This window comes from Podarcis tiliguerta, assembly GCF_965153285.1.
Source record: "Podarcis tiliguerta genome assembly, chromosome: 2".
Taxonomy (NCBI): domain Eukaryota; kingdom Metazoa; phylum Chordata; class Lepidosauria; order Squamata; family Lacertidae; genus Podarcis; species Podarcis tiliguerta.
The window spans coordinates 37,964,483-37,978,708 of NC_139535.1; the positions used below are offsets into that span (position 1 = coordinate 37,964,483).

At 42.6% G+C, this 14,226-nt stretch overlaps 1 long non-coding RNA gene across 1 annotated transcript; it reads left to right on the forward strand.

Annotated features, from left to right (window-relative positions):
- Positions 1-337: 337 nt before the first annotated feature.
- On the forward strand, positions 338-6,761 carry LOC310671287. The gene is made up of 3 exons (XR_014507940.1): positions 338-463; positions 4,308-4,362; positions 6,638-6,761. It is a non-coding gene; the product is annotated as an uncharacterized lncRNA (long non-coding RNA).
- Positions 6,762-14,226: the final 7,465 nt, after the last annotated feature.

Genomic DNA, 14,226 nt, shown 5'->3' on the forward strand with positions numbered 1-14,226 from the left:
TTTGCAAATTCTTTTTTGAAGAAAAATTCATCTTAGTGTGGGTTTCTCCTAATGCACACATTTTTGTTAGGCAGTTTTGCCTGAGATACACATTTTTGCAAAGCATATCCCCCCAACACTTCACCTTAGTATATGCATTTGCATATACACCCACAGTGCCCCCCAAAAGCAACATTCTGTCTGCAGCTTTTATTGATTACAGATGTAGGTAGGCTTTGGCTCAAGCATTGGGTATATATCCATTTTCAGCCTCCAGATGGAGGCGTGACGTTTAAGCAGGGTTGTGCAGTTGGCCTTTATCCGCCTCCAGGCTCCACCCCTCAGCTTGCCCCTGATAGGGCACATTTGAACTTTGGGATGGCGGTTGGCCTGGGAGGTGTTCCAACGGCTGGCTGATATGGCGAAGACATTTGGCCCTCTGGGGTTGCGTGGGGCTGCTGCACAACCGCAACCTTCTGACCGGGTGAGCGGCCATTTTGTACACATTACCTGGCTAGAGAACTGCATTGCAAAATCCAAAGAAGTGTGAATTTCTAAGTGTGGCTGTGTTTTGGTTCACATCGTGTTTTGGAAAGTGCACTTTAGACAGATTTGCCGTTGAATGGGAACTGAAGTTCTCTCCCATCCCTACTCTTAAGTAAGTGTGTAAAGCAGGGATTGGGAACCTGTCCCAATGTTGCTGGCCTCCAGTTCTCATCATTCCAAGGCAGCATGGCCAATGGTCAGGGATGATGGGAGTTAGAGTCCAACAACAATGGAAGGCTACAGTTTTCCCCAATCCCCAATTGCAGCTTAAATATCTCATCCGCCGCTTGATTGGCAAATGTATTGTCACGATGAGCCTCCTCAAAGTCAAAGGTTTGAGCCTTCCCAAGCATAAAGAGAGCTTGTTTGGCAACCCTCACATTTCAGGGGTGCACAATCAATGGAGCAGGGCGATCTCTGGATCACTGGCATGTGCTTGATGATCTCAAAGGGAGGAACCCAAGAAACTGCATGCCTATAAATCTAATGGCCCATTTTATTTCCTCTCATTGCTATTCAGGTTTATGCCAGTTTTAAATGGACTAAAACTCTCCCACCTAAAAATAAAACAATTCGTAGACATCTGCTTTAGAGAACAGCACACATGATGACTTTCCCTCTGCTTCCTTGATTTAAACCCAAAACGTATGATGGTACCTTGGACTACCTGGTCTGTAGCTGCAGCTGGAGGTTTCATTTAATTGATAAAGCCATTTCCCGTTCCCATGGAGATGATGTTGCGGGCTGGGAGCAAGCCCTCCCCATGCCCCTGCGCCATTGGATGGTCCTTGGCCACGGCATCCTTAGGCTGTCCAATCCGGATGGTCCGGGGGTGTGGCGCAGGCTATTTAAACTGCCCACGGCTGAGGACTCACCCCTGTTTTCTCCCTGCTCAGTCAGTTCTCCCACCCTCCCACCCTTAGGTTAGGCTCTTTATTTCTTGACCTTGCTAAACCTAGGTTGGTTGCCTTGGTTGCCCAAGGGGCCTGGTAGGAATTTTTTCCCACTTGGCAAATTGGCACCGGCCATTTGGTTTTTCACCTACCTCATAGCAAATCGTCACAACTTTGTAAGGTTAGGTGGTTAGGCATTGGAGTATTAGGTTGAAGGTGAGGGGAGGTAGTGGCCATCACCTACCCCTCCCAATTCATGACTATTCCATTAAAGGAATCCGGGGGGCGTGGTCTCTGTCCGAAACCCCAGACAGGGGGCTAGGGCCATGGCACGACCCCTAGCAGTGACCCTGGGGGAGTTCCTAGTTGATGTGCATCAGCAGGGCTCCCCCTACCCTTCCAAGACTCCTGCAGACAGGCAGGAGTCAGCTATAGTCGTGTGGTTTCCAGTGCCTAAACCAATACCACTCACATTCTGTAACCAATAAAGTTGTGTGGCCTTTCTCGCCCATTATCCTAAAATACTGTTTCATGTGTCTTTATTCCACTTCCCGGGAGGGTTTGGGACCTTGTCACACAATGAATTATTACTGTTTTATGGAGGTCTTGTCAATGGCTAATTCTTAGTTTTATTTGCAGTTGGATTGATAATTCTAATCTGGAAAATATTGTGCATGCAAACAAATTGGTGAATTAGCCCTCCAGAGAGATTTGTTATCTTCTTTCACATCTTTCCACTCTGCATTATAATGAAACCAGCCATTAGATCCCAGTTTAGCTGGAATACAGATGAACATGACTCAGAATAAGAGGCTTGTCATTCAAAATCATAAAAGAGAACTATATACCATAAAAGAAAACTGAATAATTTTCACTTTTAAAAAAATAAAAATAAAAAGACAGCAATGCTGAATGCTAGATTATTTGATTTTGTGACAAGCATCTTTCCCATCTCAGGCAGTAGGCCAATTCTGTGGTCAAGGATCTGTGTGATCTGTTCTCTCCTGCCCCATGCACATGACCTGGACATATGTTCTCCTAGCTTTGTGAGAGTTCCAACTTCCTGGGCAGAAAAGTGCCCCCAACAAAGAATGCTTAAAGGGGCTTTGCAGTCCCTTTTCCTCTTTCTGTGTCTTCCTGAACTGTTTGTCTGCTCCACTTTTTGAAAGTAAGCTTAAATGACACAGCTGCTCTTTTATATAGATATAAAAAAATCAAAGATCAACAATTGTGATTGCCAAATTAAACCTCTGTGCCAAGGGGTAATTGAAGTTCAAGGCACCTCTTGCTGAGATAGCAACTTCAGCTACATATCCTCTGAACAAAATGACCTCGTGTGATATTCAAATGCATGATCCAGCAGAAACCAGCAACAAAGCACTCAAAACCCAAGAACTACATACACAAAACTAGGTGGGCTTGCAGAGCCGTTTAGCCTTGAACCTCCCTCATATTGACACGAGTAGCACATTTCAACGGAGCTCTGAGTTTTAAGGAGAAAAGGTTTAATCTTTAGCAGAGATATGTCAATTAAACCGTTTTCTCTCAGATCCAGATCCAGATTTCTCTCAGATCTCTCAGATTCAAGCATAGGGCACCAAATCCCTTACTCGATCTGAAACTGTAGCATTAAATCTAGGTTCAAGTGGGAAAGGTCTGGTCTCAAAAATCTGTAAGGAGCTACTGGAAATTACAGCAGAACACAATTTAGGTTTAAAAGCTGTCTGGGAGATGTACGTTGGCTGTGAAACCGATGGTATAAAATATAGAAATCTGTGGAGAAATAAACCAGAAAATTCAATGTAAACATGTGTAAAGTGATGCATCTCAGGGCAACCCCTTCCCCTTTATTTCACATAAATGCTCATGGGATCTGAAGTGGTGGTGACCAGCCAGGAATGAGGCCTTGAGGTCATAATGGAGAGCTCAATAAACGTGTTGCCCCAGTGCATGGCAGCTATGAAAAAGGCAAACTCCAGCCTTTGGTGTTGATGCAAAACATTTTATGCTTGTTGTTGTTGTTTTGTCATTTAGTTGTGTCCGACTCTTCGTGACCCCATGGACCAGAGCATGCCAGGCACTCCTGTCTTCCACTGCCTCCCGCAGTTTGGTCAAACTCAAGTTGGTAGCTTTGAGAACACTGTCCAACCATCTCGTCCTCTGTCGTCCCCTTCTCCTTGTGCCCTCCATCTTTCCCAACATCTGGGTCTTTTCCAGGGAGTCTTCTCTTCTCATGAGGTGGCCAAAGTATTGGAGCCTCAGCTTCACGATCTGTCCTTCCAGTGAGCACTCAGGGCTGATTTCCTTAAGAATGGAGAGGTTTGATCTTCTTGCAGTCCATAGGACTCTCAAGAGTCTCCTCCAGCACCATAATTCAAAAGCATCAATTATTCAGCGATTTTATGCTTAGTTATTCCAAAATGCCTTCAGTTTTTCTAACAGAAAACTGAACATACATTTTGGGATTCCTTCCGCCACTTAATCACACTTCCCTCAACTGTAAATTATTTAGTCATCTGCATAAAGCAACACATGAAAATTGTACAGGGCAAGCCAGTCCCAATCAGTTCAATAGGAATTACTCCCAGGTAAGTGTATATAGCAGCCACCCCCAACTTGGTGCCTTCCAGATATTTTGGACTAAAACGTCTTGTTTGGACTCCATTTCCAGTCATCTCCAGCCATCACAACTGTGCTTTGGAGTAGTAGCACTAAACATGTGGAGGGCACTAGGTTGGGGAAGTCACAGTGCAATCTTATACATGCATGTACAGAAGTAATTCCCATTACATTCAGCGCTGTTAGCTTTTTTCAAGTAGATCTATCATCAGCTTTTCACAATTACATAATATGGAGCTAAAGTGAGTGCTCATATTTCTCCCTCTCCAGGGATCAAGCACAGTGTACTGGGGACATAGGCAAGAAGTCAGCAGAACTGTCAAGAGTAAGTTGTGCAAGTTACTGGCATGAGTGTATGTGGCATGCGTCTTTCTAACTGGGGGAGTGCTGTTGCCTGGCAAGGTCAGAGGAATATATCCTTGGCTTGGATGGGGAAAAGAGTCAGTGGAAAGGCTGGACCTGGTGCTGCCAGCACAGTCTCTAGAGCAGTGGGGTGAAGAAAACATATACCAGCTTAGATTGTGTATTAACTATGACCATTCATATCAAAGTTATGAAGAATGGATGGGCTTGTCCTGCACACTTCTGCCTTAGAATTTGTATACATGCAATAGTTTAGGGGCAGGCAGAAGATAGATCTTGATCTACAAGTAGATCTCTGGGTGGCTTGAAGTAGAGGGGCAAGGATTCCTTATTCCCAGTTGTTTAACAATAGTAAACAATGAAATTATTCTCAGCACCAAAAAAATCATGGTGTTGAAATGAATAAAGCTTTAGGGTGGGTAACCAGGAGCAGATCTTGTGGACTAAGTTTCATTTACCATGGCACCAGCCTCTGCTACCAAGATTGCTTACTCATTTGATGCAACACCCTTACAGATAGCTGAGTTGCTGTGACTTGCTTCTTCTTCTGCTCTGCCTTCTAAAATGCTTGTCTACTTATTGCTTGTTTTTAATGTACAGTAGATTTTAAAATTCTATTTCATTTTTCTAGCCAGGTAAGTGCTTTGAAGGCCCTTGGTGGGGAAGTGACACACACACATATACATACACACACACCACACACACACACACACACACACACGCACACACACGCACACATGGGAAATAAAAGAAATCAAAGGGGCATTGGTGCCAGCTCCTAGGGGCTGAGGCAGTTTCGGGCCCCTCAATTTTTTGAGGGGGCTGGGCCTCCTCAATGTTCAGAGGGCATTTGACTCTGCCCCCTGACTCCCCACGATTTGAGAAGATGCCTCCTCAATCAACTTGTGAAGATGGCAACTCTGTAAATGGGTGCTGTGGAAGGACTGCTAGATTAATAGGAAAGGATTGAAAGTATGTTCCAGTGCAGTGGTCCTCCACTGCACCATTGGGTCCCCATATGTTGTCAGACTACAACTTCTACTCTTCCTGATCATTGACTAAGCTTGCTGGGGGTGATGGGGGCTGTAGTTGCCTGACCTTATTCCTGAATTCAACACCTAATTAAAGGGTTTCCTCTCATCCCACTCCCACCAAATATTTTTTCACCTCAGCAATGCTTCTTTAATACTGTTCAACTTGTGACTGTATTAAGGTATAAACCCAACATTCTCTGAGGGATCTTTCCACCAACATTTCAATGACATCATCATCAGAAGCTAATATGACAGCTCATGATTCTCCCTCTCAAGCCAGCATACTGGGAATCTAAGCAGTGAGTCAGGAGCAAAATTCTCCAACACATTGGCAGTGTGCAGATGTATGTTGTGTGTCTTCCCAACTGAGGGCAGGATATTGCAAGGAGAGGACTGAGGAACCTACCCCTGCCAGAAAATGGTGCCAGCTGAAAGGCCAATCTTGGGGCTATCAAAACCACAGTAATGGATTGTGGGATGGACTAAATGTGAGAGGCAGTTGATATCTGAGTTTCTTCCCATGCTATCTCTACTCTACAGCACTGGAAAACAATATATATTTAAAACAAGGTATCACCACCTTCTTTTCATATGGATTTGGAAACACTGGCTATTATGTAAGACAGGATCCAATTCTATTTAATAGGGACATTGATGAAACAAGCAATACGAGCCAGAAGTCCTAATTGAAAAAGTGATTATTTTTTAATAGGTTAAAAGTAAAGGATATATAAAAGATGTGGGTTTCAATTTACAACACTGACAAATTATGCCTTGCCTAGTCATAGCAATAACTTACCATCTAATTTCTAAGTTTCTAAAATTACTCTCTAGCTTTGCTCATAGAGTGGTACTTCAGGTTAAGTACTTAATTCGTTCTGGAGGTCCGTACTTAACCTGAAACTGTTCTTAACCTGAAGCACCACTTTAGCTAATGGGGCCTCCTGCTGTTGCCGCGCCGCCGGAGCACAATTTCTGTTCTCATCCTGAAGCAAAGTTCTTAACCTGAAGCACTATTTCTGGGTTAGCGGAGTCTGTAACCTGAAGTGTATGTAACCTGAAGCGTATGTAACCTGAGGTACCACTGTATAAGGGCTACTACATTTTTCTATGCTTCAATTTATTTGCCTTACAAGGGATATGTGAGATCCAATTAGAGCTAGCGGCAGATTCAGATAACTTCTGGCTTCTGTGTTTTCAAAGGGAAAGCTTCTGTTTGCTTCTCTGACAGTCTAGCTGTCTAACCTAATGCAAAGCACCCAGATAATAAAACAAACCACAGACAGTCCTTAATCTCACCATGTTTGAAGATCTAACCCATAAACAAGGGTATGTGTAAGGTTTTATTTTATTTTGTGTGTGAATAATTTATATTAATTTTTCTGTTTTACAATTTAAAATATTCATTTAAACAACCTTAAAATGTCAATGACTTCCCTTCTTCTCTTTCTATGGTTCATTTTACATATCACAAATCCCTGCATATTTTACATAAACTAAACCATTCAGTATTCCATTATTACATCCATCAAAACTTGTTTACACTGTTGAATTTATCTTAATGCTGCCAATGTTTTCAAATGTACACAATCCCCCCCCCATATATTCAAGAACATTTTCCAGTCTTCTTTAAACGTATGTTCTTCTTGTTCTCTTTTTCTATATGTTAGGTTTGCAAGCTGTGCATATTCCATCAGTTTAAGTTGCTATTCTTCTTCAGATGAGACCTTGCTCGTTTTCCATTTTTGGGCTAACAGAAAATGGGCTGCAGTAGTGGCATACATAAATAACCTTTTTTGACACCTGAGAATTTCCGTCTGAATTTTGTGTAAGGTTTATACCAACATTGCAATCTAATGCTTCATAGAGAAGGTGGCTTTTGAGGAAGATTGGTGACATCACATAGATCTTCTGGGAAGAGTTTGAGGCATACGGGGCTATTATAAACTCAGTGATAGGGCATATTTTTTGCACACGGAATTGAAATCCTCATAATTTCTAGTAGAAACAACCTCATACTGCAGTCCTGGTAAAGAATTCTACCTGAGACTTTGCTTTGGGAAACCATTGTCAGTCACTGTGGACAGTATATATACTCAATGGTCTGACTCAGTATAACATAAATTAGATTATAATGAGGCAGACTATTGGGCCATCTAGCTAAGCAGATGCCATTCTTAGCCTACCTGGAGATGCTGGAGCTTGAACTTGAAGCTTTCTTGTGGGAAACATGCTTGGCCATTGATTTATTGCTCTTCTCCTGAATAAAGTAGCTTCATATGTTCAAGAAACAGCAAAGAAAATGGGTGGCATCATTTGAGAGCACAGGAGACTTTAGCTGAGGGTGATAATAGGAAAGGAATTCATGGGCATGAATGTAGACCCTGGGTAACAAACCTGTGGCCCTCTAGATCAGAGCTTTCCAAAGTGTGTCGTGACACGTTAGTGTGTCAGCTGCAGTGTGTAGGTATATCACACAAATGCTCCCTGCGCTCCTCCTGGGCCTGGAAAGGGGTTAGTTTGCTAGTAAAACTGAATTACTGTGTCACGAAATGATGCATGTTTACAAAGTGCGTCACCAACATGAAAAGTTTGGAAACCTCTGCTCTAGGTATTCTGGGCTCCAGCTTCGATCAGCCCCATGCAGCATGACTAATGGTGAGGTATGATGGGAGGTAGAATCCAGTGACATCTGGAGGACCACAGGTTCCTCATCCCTTGTGTAGAGCCAATCTTCAATAGGTTTGAAGATCTATGGGTGTGGATTCCAGTGGCCATTATGCAGTAATTGGCAATATGAACAAAACCCACATCGATGTCCTAGAAGACCATCAATGAGAGCAGAATTCATATGTAAATGTGGCAGAAGCTGTGCTTTTGAAGACAGAGTCACTGTAACCTTGATGGATCATGACAGAAAAGAAAAACGGCCTTCATCTACTAGCAAACAAAAGTTCATGAATCCTTGGAACTATTTGCTTAACCTTGCGTTTGAGAGAGATCTGTTGAAAGTGAAGCATTGTACACATTTCGGCAGGCTGAGGTCACTTGGTTTCATTCCCACCTCATTCTCTGCAACCCTGTTTTCAGTCATGTCACAAAGTTTCCATGTTCCATTCGGCTTGTCCGTAATAACATATTTGGGACAAGCAGTTGTTATGTGTCAAGGTAATAAAAAGCAGGTAGGCAACTAATGGAAAAAGCTCTGGCTGTGGGTGGATAATCAGGCCAAGATGACACAATAATCCCTACCCACCCTAATTTCATACAGTAATGTAGGATTTCATACAGTAATCTATATATTGTTTGGTCTTAATGCTACCTTGCACAACTCTGTTCTTGGTGCTCTCTGCACAATTAATTTAGGGACATGACCTGTTTAAACTGGTTTTGAAGAAGATAAACTGGGAACACTGCCTTAGCATAATCCATCATAATCCAAACCTAAGATCCACCAGGATAAGAGAGTTGGGATGTGGTGGACATTGGACTTTCCCAGCTAACCCAGGCCTATGCTGGCATAATCCCTTGCCCCAGACGAGCTGGAGAGACACTAGCATAAGTCCCTCATTCTGGTTCAACTTAAGTTGATGTAATTTACACTAGTCTGAGTCCCTGGAAAGGGGCGTTCCAGGGGCACAGCAGGAGTGGGACAGGGCAAGGACACACTTACACCTATTCTAAATCTTGTTCACCTCAGTCATGTGACCTAGGGCCCAATCTTCAAAATTTGGGCCCACACTCACTAATGGTGCAGTCAAGCAGTAACCCCCCTCCAAGAGGTTCCTGAATGGAATTTGGAACAGGAGTAATCACAGGGCCAGTTCACATGGAAAGGGATCTCAGGATAAAATAAAATGGGGAGGGGAAGTTCTGGGTGTGTCATCTTTAGCTCCTTGGTGGTATTGTGAGATATAAATGCAGTAAATAAATCAAGAATTGCAGCTATCAAGAAATAGTTGGGTGCCAGATTAGTTGTCACCTGCCCATTAATTGACTGTGCCACCAATGGAAGTAAGCTTAGGAAGTGATAATATTGTCATGGAAGTATGCCACCTCAGATTTTAGCCCCATAGTCAAAACACAGGAGAATTGGGTATAGGTCATATAGTGCCTAGGCCTAGTTGCTGAAATCCCACTAAATATCACCACATGGTTTATGAGGGTACCAGGATGATTTTCACTGAGCAGTTTGGGAAAGGCTGTGAGATTGTCAGATGAAAGGTGCAGTATTATTATAGCGTGAGTGATCCTTTGGAGGCTGGGATTATTACGATGCTTCCCTTATTGACTACAAAGCCAGCATTGGGTTGCTAAACCCATAAAATTGCATGAACAGAAGTCCAAAGTGTGTGCTCATGGTTGACTCCCACACAATGGATCACACTTTATAGCAACCAACCATTCGTTGTATGTCTTGACATTTTTCTAATCATTATCATCATCTTGGCAAATGTTTCACATAATTATATTGTTGGAATCCTTACACGAACCTTGTAAGTATTATATCCCTTACTCCAGCACTGCAGATGGAGCAGTTCAGGTTACTGACAGGAATTGATGGCACAGGTGAGGTTTATACATGAGACTTCCTGATTCATTCATCTCTTAACCACTATAATACAGCAACTTTATCAAAGAACATTTGACATTTCCCCTTTGTTCTTTAGATATCTATGTTCTTATAAACAATTGTGCTCTTATTTATTTCTTTTGTTCATATCCCAACTTTCCTCTACAGAACTCAGGGTGGGGTACATGGGGCCTCTTCCACTCCCATTTAATTTCACCTTGTATGGTAGGGGTTGATAGAAATTGGCCTGAGATTACACCATGAACTTCATGGCTGAATGGGACCTTGAGCCCGAGTCTCTCCCTGGTTTAAGACCAAGTATTTCATCACACAGTCTCTTAAGCTAAAATCATTCTGAACCATAAAAGCAAGAAGAACCAAACACAGGCTATCATATGTGTTCAAATATGGAGATGTTTTGAAACCTACAACAGTATGATTGAACTCTGTTTTGGATAGAGAATCTTAGTGAAAAACTCAGCACTCAATGGCCAGCATGCAGTCTTGACCACAGGGCACTGAACAGGGAAGTTTATTTATTTAAAATACCGGTAGTTTTCTACAAAAAAAGGGCAATACAACTCAAAAACCCCTTTCAAATAAGGCACATGCATTAGACTAAAATATGTACAATAAAATACAGCAGAGCCACAGTAAGTCGGGCAATTTTTCAAAGGCTTGTCAGCAAAAGCCTGCGTAAACAAACTGGGTTTTCAGGAGGCATTGAAAACCTAATAGAGTTGTTGCCTGTGTTTTTTCCAGGAGAGAGATGATTCCACAGATTAGGCACCACAAGCCGAAAGGTTCTTGAGAGACAGACTCCCTCAGAAGGTGGTAGACTTTCCTTCATTGGAAGTTTAAAAGCAGAGGTTGTATGGCCATCTGTCTTGGATGCTTCAGTTGAGATTCCTGCATGGTAGGGGGTTGGACTAGATGATCCTCAGGGTCTCTTCCAACACTACAGTTCTATCATTCTATGACTTCAGCAGACTGTGGTGCAACTGGGAGGGCCTCATCCTGATATCTTAATAACCATGCAGGTTGAAATTTTAGTTCCAATTACATTGGCAAAATCCAAATATTGGAATCAAAATGAAGCAGAACATTTGTATTGTGAAATTTTGAATTTTCAAATTACCGTATTTTTTGCTGTATAAGACTCACTTTTTCCCTCCTAAAAAGTAAGGGGAAATGTGTGTGCGTCTTATGGAGCAAATACAGGCTGCGCAGCTATCCCAGAAGCCAGAACAACAAGAGGGATTGCTGCTTTCACTGTGCAACGATCCCTCTTGTTGTTCTGGTTTCTGAGATTCAGAATATTTTTTTTCTTGTTTTCCTCCTCCAAAAACTAGGTGTGTCTTATGGTCTGGTGCATCTTATAGAGCGAAAAATACGGTAAATTTCAGAATTTCACATTCAGCTATTGTAATCTCATGCAAACGATTGAACATCACATGCAGCTTTACTGAAACTCTCAAACATGATCCCGAACAACCCCCAAATGGAATATTAAGAGAGCTGCCTGTAAACTACTAGGTTCCTCTATAAACTATAAATCATATGCACAAGCAATGTCTCAAAGGCAAACAAGTCATAATTTAAAGTGAGTTTTTTAAAAAGCAACAATCCTATAATAAAGAAATAATGTTCTACATCAGTAAAATTGTTGGAAGGGAACAATTATGCTCCTACAGCAATCCCAGAAAGTCAGAGCCAATATGGTGCAGTGGAATATGTAGACCAGTGGCACCTGGGTTCAAATCCTGCGGCACTGTAAAGCTCACTGGGTGTTTTGGGAGCCAGTCACTATGGCTCACTTTAACATATCTCACTCGTTGGGGCTTATTTCTTCCTTCCTACTATGCTTTTCCGTTTAAAAACACACAAAGCAGCTTGCAAAAGTTAAAAACAGTAACACACAACAATTAAAAAGCAACAGTACAAACAACACTAAAAGCAGGGTTTATTTTTTATTTTTAAAAAGGAAAGCATACCATTATGAGTTTGAGGGGATCAGTCTGGATGATGCCCTGAATCCCTTTCCAGTTTCGGGGTTTCTGTATCTGTGGCCGTAGAACGTATAACAGCAAGCTTGCCAAACCATTGTCCAGGTAATGGCTTTGGCTGACTAGGTGAGCACCACAATTAGCATAACCAAAGACGTTGCTCTGTGCTGCAGAACAAGTGGGTGGGCTGTAGTCCCTCCCTAAGGATGTGGAAATCGCTGTCTTCTTTATGTTTTTTCTTCACTTCCAGACTTGAAAGGCCCTCAGTCATACAAGTTTGCTCTTAAAGGGAATGATTATGTGAAGAATGTAGTACGTAGCAGGCAGTGTGTTAGTTGGAGATGTGGAAGACCCACACAGGTGAAATTGGGGATCCTCAAGCTGGTCACTTCCTTTCTCCTTAATTCACATGGTGTTTCCGGAAGGAGATAACTCCATGTATTGTACACCATCTTGGGCCCTGATAGAAGAGCATCCGCTTTTCCTTCCCATTCAAAGGTCTGTGGTTGCAACCCTGGCATCTCCTAGTAACATGGTGATGCCCCCTGCTTGAAAATCTGGAAAGCCACTGCTGGCCAGTATCCACAATATGGCGCTAGGCAGACCGATGGCCTGACTCAGTTTAAGGCAGCTTCCAGTGACAGGATTGAAATGTGATGTGCGTTTTGAGCTTGGAAACTTCATGGTCCCACAATAAACAAGCCGATTAGGATATACAAGAGGCACATTCCTTTCACGCCAATAGGCTAACAATAAAAGTGGAAGAAGGGGACCATAAAATGTTATTGTGAGCACCAAACACTTTTATTCCTCTCAACTTACAGCACAGCTGCCTATCTTCAGAATCACCACCAGGCTACGTTTAGCGCAATAGCGCTGATTTCCTCCCTACTTCAGAGTTCAAGTTGTAGTTCTCCAAGGCTGCTGAGAGTGGCTCCCAGTTCTCTGAGTGCCCAGGAAAGAGAAAGTTATTGTTAAACCCCAATGTGAACTGTAGGTCTGCAAGTGGAATAAGGTAAACACTTGAGTTTTCATTCCCTTTCAATATTTTAAATATATTTCTTTATTTTTTTGGTTACTTCATCTTAGAAAACTTCTTTTTTATGAAGGGGACACTACAGTGGTACCTTGGTTGTTGAACTTAATCTGTTCCTGGGGTCCGTTTGATTCCCAAAACCAAGGTGCAGCTTCTGATTGGCTGCAGGAGCTTGCTGCACTCAAGCAGAAGCTGTTAAGTTCTGGGCGAACATATCAGATGACACAGCGATTCTTCAAATAGCTCTTGTTTATTTAAAGGCCAGAACAGAACTGAACTGAAGGGCTCAGTCAGCCTGCTTATATAGAGCTCCAGAACAACGTAACTGTTGCAACTTTCTAAAACTATCCAATCACTGAACGTCACTTTTGATCCTTCATTTGCATAACTATCTACAGTATCCCCCTGCTGGCCCAGGGTGAGAACTTCAGTACATAACAGAAGCCACATCAGATGCTCAGCTTTCCAAAAATGTTCGCAAACCAGAACACTCACTTCCGGGTTTGCTGTGCTCAGGAGCCTATTTGTTCAGGAGCCAAGCCGTTCAAGAACCAAGGTACCACTGTACTTCTTAGAGCTTCTGGAAAAGCATGGTTTACCTCATGGTAGGGGAAAGAGGTCCTGTCACAGCCCACAATCACATGTGCATAGTAGATGCAGAGTAGTAGTTAGAGTGCTGGGCAAGGACTGGCAAGTCTTGAGTTCAAATCCCCGCTTAGCTAGGAAGCTGAGTGGGTGACCTGGGGTCAGTCAACAGCTCTCAACCGCAGCTGCACTGCAGGGTTGTTGTGAGGCTAAGATGGGAGAAGGAACCACATACAGAGCCAAATGCTTCTTAGATACAGTAAATAAAAATATTCAGTAAAGTCAAATAGATGGATTTCATTTGCAAATTCACAGCATTCCAGGTCCAGAACATGAAACTTTCTCACCATAGTCACTGGCTTACTCCAGTCCCTAGAGGCACAGAATGATGACACTGCATTCTGCCTTTTCAGTCTTGCAGAGAAATGTTCCCACCTGGTGAAGAAGCCAAAAGCATCATCCCGTTACTTCAGTTGCGTAGGTTGGAGGCGCTGATTACGTTTCTGCCACTGGGTAGTCATGGATTTCGTATACTCTCCCCTTTTTCTTTTAAAAAGTACATTCTCTTTACAAATGAAGGCTGTTGTGCTGG